Source organism: Aythya marila (assembly GCF_965140915.1).
Source record: "Aythya marila genome assembly, chromosome: 2".
NCBI classification, from domain to species: Eukaryota; Metazoa; Chordata; class Aves; order Anseriformes; family Anatidae; genus Aythya; species Aythya marila.
The window spans coordinates 34,052,875-34,065,023 of record NC_139043.1 but is presented as its reverse complement, the minus strand read 5'-3'; positions in this window follow the sequence as shown (position 1 = coordinate 34,065,023).

Here is a 12,149-nt window from a genome sequence, read left to right as displayed (position 1 = left end):
TCATTGCATTTGATGGGCCCACCACTACTTAAACATGTTTCTCTTCCCACATGCTGGGCAACAGACTGCAAACTGAATGGAGACTGGCGGATTCTAGCACTTCCCTGGATGTGGCTCCTGATTAGAGCTGATCCTTAAGGAAAAAATATTTAAGGGCTTGTTTAGTGGGCACATGCATGTACCACCATGCCCCAGCTGTGTGACATGACATGTCCACAATTAGAGGTATGATCACAGGCTGTGTAGTGATGGCCAGCCAATATCTAGGTCACTAGTTGCCATGACCAAAGCACTGAAAGCACTTCAATGTGGTGTGTGGTGTACAGAGATAAATTAAAAGTAGACTTTACTGTCCACCCTAATAACAAGGTGTTGCCAGTGGCTGAAGAGGAGGAAGGCAATACTTTCAAACACCACACTTATGGTTCAAATTCAGGTTCAACATGCTTCATCAGCATAGACACCTTCCCCAGGTGGTCTTCCATAGGTGGTGCAACCACTGAATTTTATGTTGGTCCTGACTGCCTCATGAAGTTTCTTGCTTTTTTTTTTTTTTTTTTCAGCAGAAAACAAGCTTTGATGAGACAAGGCATAGAATCAAATACAGTCCTCAAGATGGGAGTTCAACAATGGTTTCAGTGACCCCAAAAGTCACTGGCAAGTGAGGTGTTAGCCAGAAAAGAGCAAGCTGGGCAACACTAAGCCATTTTTATATTGGACGAGGCAGGTGGAAGTCTGTAGATCCAACATACTGTAAACAAAATGAAGAGATTGCCCAATGAGAGGAGACTTTACAAATATGACTTCTTTTAATTTATTTTTTTCTTAGTGTCTTTTTTTTTTTTTTCCCCTAACATTTTCTATTACCTGGAAGTTATTGTCACTACCTGGAGCACCCCGGCCAGCATTTTTTCTCAGAAACACAGACTCTGATGTCCTGTCCTCTTAAAAGCTCCTGATGGATGCAAGGCAAGACTCCTTCTGGAGGTCTTTCAGAAAGAGTAAGTCATGGCCTTTGTGTGTGAAGCCAGACATGGGTGAGCAGAAAACAGGAGTGTCTTTTTTTCCCCTGTCTTCTCAACAGCACAGAGAGAAGGATCCCAGGCCATGCGAAGAGTGAAGTGTATCTTGCATATGGAGACTCCATGGTTCAGCAGCCTCCTGTCTGTAGCCAGATCTCCCTCCTGCTGCCAAGCCAGGAAAAGAGGTGAAGGCAATAGCCTTAGGGATACCAGGCTTGTTTAAACTAAGCCCTCATTATCTGGCAGAAAGGAGAGGGAGCGTAAATCAAAGTCAAACCTGTGACTGACTATGCAAAAAAAATCATATGACTGTAGCGTCCTCATGTGATTGTTGCTTTCTTGTTGTTATTAAATTAACTACGTTCCCAGTTGAAATGTCAGGATTCAAAGCCATTCACAACTATTTTTTAAACCACATCGGACATTAATTTTAATTGCACTCCTTTGTTTCCAGGTTATTGATCCTAAAAGTGAAAAGTGACCTTCAAATACTGTGTTTCAGTACTGATCCAAAGTCTGCTGGGGAGAAAGGAGGCTTGAGCACTCTTTCCCAACAGGGTTTTTGAGAACCTCCAGAGAAAAACTGCTGACAACAAATGTCTGGTAATTAAAAACAAAAATTTATCAGCCTAAAAACAATAAGGTTGGTTAAGACAGATTTTTTTTTTTTGCCGTGTTATTTGATACATGAAAATGTTACATAAATATTGAGTGACACTCTCAATAAGAGCCAGCTGGTGGAAATTATTAAACATGTTGTAAATAGACTTCAGGGGCACTGAGGATCAGGCCTGTGGTTACAGGAATCCAAAACCACCAGGGCTGGGGTAATCACTAAAAGGTGTCTGTACTGTGAAGATCTGGTCCTTCACAGTCTCCCTCTTCTGCTCTTGGGCCTTAGACTAAACAGTCCTGAAGGGTTGAAACAGAAAATGTTTGGATCCATTTATGCTGTGGCTGCAGCCAACTGCATTAGCAAGAAAAGAGGAGAGTAGGAAGCCATAGAATAAGGGAAGAAAGAGCTAGGAAGAACAGAAATGTAAAAAGAGTGACCAGAGGAAGAAAAAGTGAAGAAATATTAGAAGTGAAGACTGAAGGGACCCTCTGAAAACAGAGTTGACTTAAAGTTGTACCTATGTCCCAGTGTCAGCTGACTTCTCAGTTTGTATTTGAACATGAGTTCTTCTGAAACACCAAAGAATTGCTTTTAGCTGGCTGATCATCACCAGATCGTAAATGAACTTCACAGATTTTACATCATTATGCTTGGTGTCTGAGAAGTGGCTTCACAATTAAAGCAACTGAACTGAATTGTGTAGCTGCAACAGAGACAAGATTTAAAATATAGCTTAAATATTCTTTTAGCAAAGAAATATGTTCAGAGAGACTTAGGACTTAATCTTACAAAGAAGTGTGTGGGTAGGAAGAGCTTGGTTCTTCACAGCTTTAGCTCCTCAGTTATTAAAACTCATCCAAGAGATACAGATCTCTGCTACCTGAAGGCTTGTCAGATGACAGGGTGTGATCAAATCATGTGTACCTGCATGTCTAGATTGTGACAGAGCTGGCATGTTCTCACTGCTATCATGCTTCCATCTCCTCAACACGAGTACAGGAATTGTTAAACACTTCTCATAGGAACTTTAAAAAAAAAGCAAAAACAAACAGATACGAAGAATGATCTTGATGTTTAGCCAAGCTACCAGATGAAAATGAACCAATCTCATTTTAGCTAACCAGGTACGTGTAGGTGAAAGCTGTCTGCCATTACCAGTGGTCTCTAGGGAATGCTGCTTAAGGCGACACAAATTCCCTTTCTGGGAGGATATCATCCATGTCTTACTTCACGTGGGACAGTGCCTCATCAACTGACTAAACTGAATGTGTGCACAAAGCTGCGTTAGCAGTCTTCAGTCTTTCTGCAGAAAATACATAAAAAACTGCCATGTATCTGTGTGTATATGGCAACACATAAAAAAAAAGGGTCTACTAAAGCTCTTGATCAGTTTATGGCACCACCCAGCTCAATTTATCACTCGAAAATTAGTTAACCATCACAAGTGGACAAACAGGCTTTCAGTAATTCCAGTGTCTCCTTTTTTTATTTATTTTATTTTTTTTTTTTCTTTTGCAATAGATAAAGCTACAGCTAAGATTGTGCTGATTGTGCTTTTTTTTTTTTTTTTAATGGGAAGGCATTTCCAAGCACTTGTACTCTTCTACAAATTCCTGTATTGGTATTGATGCATTGATGCTTTCCAAACTTTGTACTTAACCACAGTATATAATTCTGGAGGTTTTTTTGTTTGTTTGTTTGTGTTTGTGTGTGTGTGTGTGATAGAAGTCATTTTTGGCTTGATTGCCTGTAGAGCAAAGGCTTGAACGACCATGCCATCTCTCCGCCTTTTCTAGGGATGTCTCTGTTTTTTTCTCTGTAGTAACACTAACCTCACTGATCAGGTGCGTAACAGTGCCCCAAAACTCTTGTGAAAGCAACTCACGGGAAGGCACAGAAACCCAAGATAACATTCAACTCAGGGAAGGGCTGCAGCTCTTTGACATCAGAGAATGCACAGAGCTCAGTCTTGAGATCAAACCCATGCCGCTCCACTCATCTCTCACATGTGGACTTGGCTTCCCAGCTCATGGGAATTAATTCATGTGTATGATCAGCAGTCGGAGATGAAGCATGGTAACAGAGATTGGTCTTCCAGACCTCACCACACTTTTTTTATTCTTTTTTGTTTGTTTGTTTGTTTTTCCTTTTTTTCCTCAAGATGTATAAACAGAGCAAGTGAGCTTCATTCAATGTCTCTAGGCAGATTTTTGTTAGCTACGGTGCCAATGCAAGGAGGAGTTATTCCATTAATCCCAGTGCTCTGCTTCCCTTGCTGGTGGTCCCCTGAAGGCCTCTGTGAGCTTCTTAATGGCCCTGTGCACACCTCAGCTGAGCCACTTGTAGAGCTGCCACGGTTCATTTCCAGTCTGGACATTGGGTTTACTGTACTACATTTTACACGCTGGCTTAATGAACTGTTAGTTACACGGCTTATGTTCACAGTGACTCATCAAGGCATCATCCTCTTCCAGTTGTGAGGGCAGATAATTGCTGTAAAAGTGCATGATTATGACTGCGTGATACCCACATTTTACACATTATTATAATGAAATGTGTTCAGGCCTCTCTGCTGAGCGGGGAGATTTTAAAAGGAAGATATTGTATGAACCAGCTCCAAAGAGAGCAACCAAATTCTTGCTGAAAAGTTGTTTTCCCTGAGGCTCTCATTGATATTTGTCTAGGAAAATTAAAAAAAAGATTTCTTCAAAATAAAAAGTATCCAGCAACAATCAAACAAACAAAACCCAACCAAAAAGGTGATGTTGTTTCAAAAGGAATATACGTAACACAAACATCTGCTTTGTAGTCATTTTGGTGACAGGACACTGAAGGCAAAGTGATCTCAGCCAAAATCTGCTCCTTTTAAGTTTTTCTAAGAAAAAACACAAACTGAGTGTACTAAGTTATATCTCCTTCCCTGTATATGGTATATTTCACTTATTATGGGCTTGGCTTCAAGATTTCAACACAGAAGCTCAGTTGCTTTACAGTTCACTGAAATTGCCTTGACTGCTCAAGAAATAAGCTCAGCACTTCTCTGTAATAGGAGTCTGAAAAAAATGAAAGTGCTGGCAGCTGAACTTTAGCATAACATTCTCTTTAATATGTTAACAACAAGAATGTGGGCAAAAATTTGCATTTTTTGGACTGTATTCCCACTCACTCACGGCAGTAATTCAGACACTCACCACTTCCTTGGAGGCCAGACCCACTTGTGGACATACAGGCAATGGAAAATGAGAAAAAAGAAGAATACATTATGCAGCACCCAGCTTTCTACCTATAAGCCCTGTTTAGATAGTAACATTTGTGGCATAAAAAGAAGGTAAACTCAGCAAATGGAGCTGCTGTGCTCCTAGAGATGTGCTGCTGTCGTGCTAGGAATTACATCCACCTGGACCCTGCTCCTGTAGCTGGCAACAGTGGGGAAAGCTCATTCTGTGGCCTGGAGGGAAAGAGAAGGAAAACGTGCTTTTTGTTGTTGTTAATTTTTGTTTCTTTTGTTTTGTATTGTATTTTGTTTTCCAAATTGATCTGCTGTCGCTTGCACAGAGCTGTCATGTCTTGCTGGAACGCCGGGTTAACTGGCAAGGCGCAGGAGGAGCAGCGTGGCCGTGCCCTGACTTGCCAGTTCCCACATGTACCGACTCAGCACCACATCCACGTGTCTTAGGCAGGAAGAAGGATGGGCTGCCAAGGCAGCTCTGCAGCCCCCCAGGGCTGCAGCACAGGTGGAGGGGTTTGTGCTTGCAAAAACTTTAACAGAAACCGATGGCTTTCTGTCATTATGAGAAAATATCTATATTTTAATGCCCTCCTCCCGAAAACATTGATTAGTAATCTCTAACACTTGTAATCACATATAGGCAGAGAAATACAACATCACATACATTGAGTATATCAGAATTAGTCTTCTGAGTTTGCCTTAAACACTGACATCCTTAATTTATATTTTCTGTGATGCGATTCTGATTCTGTTTTAAATCTGTATTGGGACAAAGCTATTTTCTTTTAGCTTTCTTTGCCAGTGCTGGAAAACTTAACATGACTTTATTGTGTTACAGTGTGAGAACCAAAAAATTGATTTAATGCAGCAGCCTACTCACAATCCCTGGCTTAAGTGAAATACAAAGGCTAAAATCTTTCTATCATGTGTAATGCACTGATCACCAAAGCTATGAGGTCTGCATGGGAAATATTAGATGACTTGAAAAAAATTGTTACAGAAAATGTCTGTGCATCATGTAACAGAAAAATCTGGTTCTTAGATCTATAGTTTAAATTGTCTCCCCTGAAAGAGCAGAAGAGCTTAACAAATCTTCCCCTGGACATGCTTAATTGCAGCTGGTTGCTCTGAGCACTACTGTGTGCCAGGAGCCTGAAAGGGAGGAGGCTCCTGCCTAACACAGGGGGTTACATTTTCACTGCAAATGGTTGGGTTCTGCTGCAGGGGGAAGGAGGTTTAACAGTTATTAAATAACTGGGATGTAATGTAAAATAGCCGCAGTTCTTCTCAGTAAAGGACATTACGCGCAATTTGAGTGGTCTGGATTTAATCCTGTACTGCAAGTGCCTGATGTCAAAGTAGAAAAATTGGAATAGCCCTAAAGAAAAGAAAATAAAGAAATGAGTAGTGTAAGTGAAGAGGAGGAAAACGGATTGTACATTCAGACCCCTATAAATTTACAGTGATTTTTTTATGTGGTAGTCACAGTGAGTAGGGTTTAGATGGAGGCAAAAAGTTGTTTTTATGAAATAAGAACACGATAAAATGAAAATAGAGATAATCTGATCTTTTGTTTGCCAATTGTTCGCTGCATTCCCGAGTACTCAGATCTTCTATTATTGCATGATACAAAAGACCTTTCAGCAAGTGGAACTCGTTATTGAATGGTGCTTTGTAGAATTAAAAATAGAAACACAAGAAAAATCAGCATGTGCTAAGACACATACACCAAGCTATGCTGTTAATCATTTCCACGGAGCAGTTTTCTTAGCAGTTTGACTTTTGTGGGTGTTCTGATAGCAAATAGAAGCTACTTTAGGTGGGTGCTGAGGACAGATGAATTAATTACTAATGCATTCGTATGCATTTAAATTTTATTCAAATCAAGAAGTTTAATCAAGAAATTGACAAATGTAAAGAAACATGGTATACAGCCCAAGCTGCCATGTTTATTTTATTTAGAATATAATATGAAGTCAGAGCTTCTTTACCTTGCAGTGGTATTTGTTGTCAAGGATGAAATTCTGAAGTCCAAAGGCAGGAGCAGCTTTGAAGCCATCTACCTGCTGTGACCACTGTGGCTTTGGGTTTTACACAGCTATGCAGTTATGTTCCCATCCCTTCCCATGCAGCCATGCTTTTAACTGGTGAAACAGTCTGTGTTTATGGATGTTTACATTTTTTTGCAGAAGCAATCTACTGAGTAGTAAAACCCAGCTGGAACTCACCAATGAGTGAAAATGAGCACACAAACCTCATGGTGAGGACGTTAGCTGTGGTGACATTGCCTGCTGGCAGTGGGCAGCGAGGGGCAAGCAGCACCAGGGGGCTCTGTGGGTATGGTCTCCCCCTGTTGCTTCGTAGAAAGCCCAGCTCTGTGTTCTGGTAGGTGTATTGGACTGTAAGATGGCTCAAAACTGTCTCGATTAAGCCACAGGTGATCCATCAGAATAGGGAGTGTTTGGTTGTTTTGCTTGTGTCTTCACACAGCACAAAATTGATTAATGATGTCTTCTGTCTAGCTAGAGAGAGAAAAAAGACTTAAAAGTAAATGCATGGGGCTACATAACTGAGGAGAGAATGGAGAGGGATTTTTTAGGAAAGAAAATGTGAAAAACATCGCTATTGTCTGGGGATGTGTAGCAGAGGGTCTGCAAGGCTTCTTCCTTCTCCTCCACCCCAGTGGTCCAAGCAGCCAGAGGTGAGGGGTTTGAAGTACCTCCTTCTGCAGCAGGAAAAAGACTCATGAAGGAGGATACTGCTGGCCCTGCTCTTTGGGTGAATAAGTTACTTCGCTTTCTATAAGTAAGGGAGAAAAATCAAGAGAAGGACGGGTTTAATAATACCTTAAGCAAGCTGATGGTCATAAACATGACAATATATAAAAACACCATGCTGATGTATATGCAATAAAGGATAACCACCGTCAGCACTCTGTTTGGTGCACTGAGGGATGGCAGCATGTTCCTGACCCCATACATCCTCCCAGCACCTCTAATACCCTACTAAGATTGTGTGCTCACAGTGATTGAAAATGGTTAAAGGCAACTGTGATTTCTTTCTTTAATTCATACAAAATGGAAAGGCTGCAAGTGAAAGTGATCAGAGATGACACTTTGGTGGAGGAGCCCATCAAAATGTCCTGAACCAGCTCCCTTCCCTCTGAATAACCAGTTAGATCTTCCCCTGAGCTCATGCACTCTCTCCCTGGGAGGGATACTTACAGTGATGACTGCTTCTCTGCTTAAGCAGTTGAAAATGTTTCTGGCTATCTAGGTTCAGGGAAAAACTCTATTAAAATCACTAGGTCTTTCATTACGGATTTCGTGTCATTTCTTCAGGGCTCTTAGAATTAGAGCATCTAGAAATAAAACAAAGAGCAAATACTGTTATGAAATTTTTGAAGTCGTATGTGGCAGGGCTTAAGGACATTATGTGAATATCTTGAAGGGCACAGGGAGTACTTTTGCACTGTTACATATTCACATGGTTTGGACATCAGGTGACTTTTGCTGGAAAGCTTGAAGACAGTGTGTTCATGTAGACAGGAGGCAAAAGCCCCAGCAAATAATGTCTTTTTGAAATTTTTGCTCAAATTACAGAACCCACCTCTCCATCACAACAGCACTGAAAGCAGAGGGATGTGCAAATTATGCCTTTCATTTATCTGTGACATGTTTTATAGTTTTCATTCCCGTAGTATTTGAATGCTTTTCATGTGTTTTCAGATTACACAGAACTCCCTCTCATAACGTACTTCTCATAGATATTAATTTAAAATAAATAAATAAAAAACTTCAGATTTACAACTGAAGAAAGGTTATTTCCTGCTGGATGAGGCCCACCAAGTCCAAGGCTTTGAGATGGCTTCTCCTTAAAACAAAGTTTCCCAACACACAGGAAAAGCTTTGGATCTCAAGAGCTAGGTCTGATTAGAACATAAATGGGAACTACTCACTATTTAAATAGGAGCAAATATAGAATAAGACAAAACAGGCAATTTAAAAGAAACTCTACCCCTGCTCACTGCATTCTCACTGGAGACAAGTCCTTTTCTTCTGCTGTGCTCAGTCTGGGGCCATTTCAATGGCTGTAGGGCTATATATGTCTGTAAAGTCTATTTCCTAGGAGTGGCCTTCCTTTAAGTTCCTTTCTGAATCCCAGTTCCTTCAGTGTTTAAGTCAGTCCACCAATGCTTTTGCAGGACATTGTGTGGGAAAAGAGTTGATGGATACAAGTTTTTTGCTAACAATAATTTACAGAGTTAATGCTGGGAGCAGACAGCTCTGTGCTTCACGGTACATCTCATTATTTTCAGAGAGCTTTTAAATTCAGTTAAGAAATGACTGGCCTGGGGTTTATAATGGAGAGCTTGGGAGAGCAGGAAGGTATTTAATTCTGTTTCTTACATACCTGAAAACATACCGAATAGAAGCAGTTCTGTACCAGTCCATGTAACCTTTCATTTACCTTTAAAGTCTCCAAATAAGCATATACTGATTTAAATCCTAACAGCCTGCAGCAGGTTTCCAAGCTGAATAGGGTGGGGAATTTTAAAATATCATAGGAATAAATAGAAGACTTATCTGGCTAGGGAAAAGGATTCCTTTGATGTGTATATCTTCCCAAGTCTCTCTGTAATTAAGAACCAGCAAAATGAACTTGCTAATGGAATCGCTTAGTGTTAGTATCACAGTGGTATTTAGAGGGCATAATCAGCCATTGCTGCTTTGTGCTGAGCATTTCATGAACATGTAATGATAAGCCGGTGTTGCAGGGCTGTATTCCTGTGCTGTTGTAGTTCTACGGTGTGGCCTCATCTCAGTTGGTCTTCTACCATGGGAACTTTGGTGTCCTGGACAAAGGCAACCCCACCTGCTACTTGCCTATTATCTCCATGATTTACCGGTAGCAAGGGAAGGTTGCTCCTGTATTGCCTCAAGCTCTTGTGGTAGCCATAGGGCCAGCAGGTAATTTTTGGTGGCTTCCGACTTGGCCAACACAGGCAGCCCAATTTGGGAACTCTTGTTTGACTATCTCAGCAAGTTTTATCATGCCTTGTATGATAACCACGTAAGAGGTTGCCACCTGGAGATGACACGGTATGAACAGACAGAAGTTACGTTAGAGATGTGGTTATCAGTTCAGTGATGTTTCCTGGTGGAACCACTCAGGCGGAGAGCCCACCTGAGTGGTTCATGAGCTTCAGTTTGCAGGTGAGGCTGAATATTCTCACTTATACCCATGCTTGTCCTGAATGTTTTGGAGCCTTTTTTGCAGGGGCAGTGGCTGACCTGCAAAGTAAAGGAGGCTCTATATATGGAGGCCAGGTCAGTTCTCTCCAGTTTGAACTGAAGGAGTTAGTGCTGGCAGAGTGTTTGAGCCTGGCACCTGTGACAGAAAAACATCTCAGATTGTCTGAGTTCACTCACATTCAGCCTGTCCTGTACCTTAAGCCTTATGGAGTAAGTTTTGTTAGGTTTAAGACTAGAAGATGAATGAATATGTTGTAGGATTCAGCTGATATCTGTAGCCAGCACTTTTTCAATTTTCAATTGTTTTGGCAAAAAAAAGGTATTATCTGCCACAGGAAAGACCAAGGAAATGAATATGGTGTTACATGATATGATGAAGGGTTAGTGACTAGCCATGGATAGAAACTGTCCAGTAGGAGGGGGGAATAAAGTTCTAACAATGGTCTTTAGACAGCGAGTTATTTAATTTCATTTACATGAAACATCGTGCACAGTATCTGTTCCATTGCAGAAGCTCATCTGCTCTGAACCTGTTTTTTTTTTTTTTCCCCATGAGCTTCAGGGGACAGGAAGGATGCCAGATCCTGTGCCAGTAGGATTCTAGGAATGATGGTGCTTGGGGGTCTATCAGCACAGATCTGGGATTATGGCTATTTTCATTGATTTCAACTAAGTATGGAATGAGCAGCAAGTTAGCAACCCAGCGTGAAGCTGGGAGCCTCTATACCTTGCTCTATCTGGACTTACAAGCACAGGATTTCTGTATTGCTCCTCATTCCTGGATGAACTTCACATTTGGAAGTGAAAGAATTGTGCTTTGATATTTAAAACAAGTTGGCTTTGGCCCACAGAATGTGTGTATGAAACTTAATTTCCTTGAGATTGGTGCCCTTTGTCCTCGCTAATACCCCAGTGGGGCGAAAGCTTTGCAAACTGGATTTACATGGGTGCTGGTCAGTCAGCCAGCTGCTGGCAATATTCATAGCAGCTGAGCTGTGCCTGTTTTTCTCTCAGTCGAAGCACTAATTCTGGTCTCCCTCCTCATCCAGCTGCCAATTCTTAGTCCAGCTATGAGAATACAGGCATCTTCGAGGCTTAAGTGCTTGGAAATTGGCCACAGGGTTTTTAAAAAGGGACTGGGACAGAAGGAATGACAGACAGATGATCAGACAGTCTAATCAAAACCACGTTGTTTTCTTAGGAAACCTGCTAAAACAATTGAGTTATTTGACTGTAAAACAGAAAACATCATGAATTGGACCTCAGCAGTTTTCTGGCTCCTGTGCATTATCTCAGAAACTTAAATTGCTGTTTTGAAGTGCTACTTCCATAGAGATTTTTTTTTTAGATAGCTAACAGGCAGCGTGACAGCTCTGTGGCATGGTTTCTAGAGATGGGTCCACGCTGAGGGTCTGCAAGGGCACACCAGACAGTGTCTTCTTGGCATCTTGGCTCCGGGTCCTCCAGCTGCATGAGTCCCCACGGGCCCAGCATCAGAGGTGGGAGTGCTGTAAAAAGCAATTTATTTCCTCTTGCTATATACCACATACTGCAACATATACAGGCTCCTAAGTAAGTGATCTAGGATGCAGAGCTATAAATTACAGCCACACACACCCCAACAGATTTTAAAACACACACACACACGTTGTTCTCATGTGCTTCTCAGTTATTTTAGAGGACTCCCTCTGTTCATGACTGTTTCTGTTAAGTTATTGTTGGAAGAATAAACCTTCTCAAAGTAAATCATCACAAGGATGGAATGGGTCCAGTGATCACTTAAGTGGGAGAAAATCTCTTTGCTGCCAGAACCAGTTTACAGCAGCTGTGATCATGAAGTGTCTTGTGTGCATTTAATTGTTTGTTCTCCAGCACTGTATTTAATATGGAGGTACTCTGCTGCTCTTTTTAATGTAACCCAATATTTTTTTCCAAACAGAAAGTAGATAAATCAAGAAGAAAAGGTCAGAAAGAGTGCTCTGCTTTCATCAGGACAGATAGGACAGACAGCCTTATATATCGTCAGA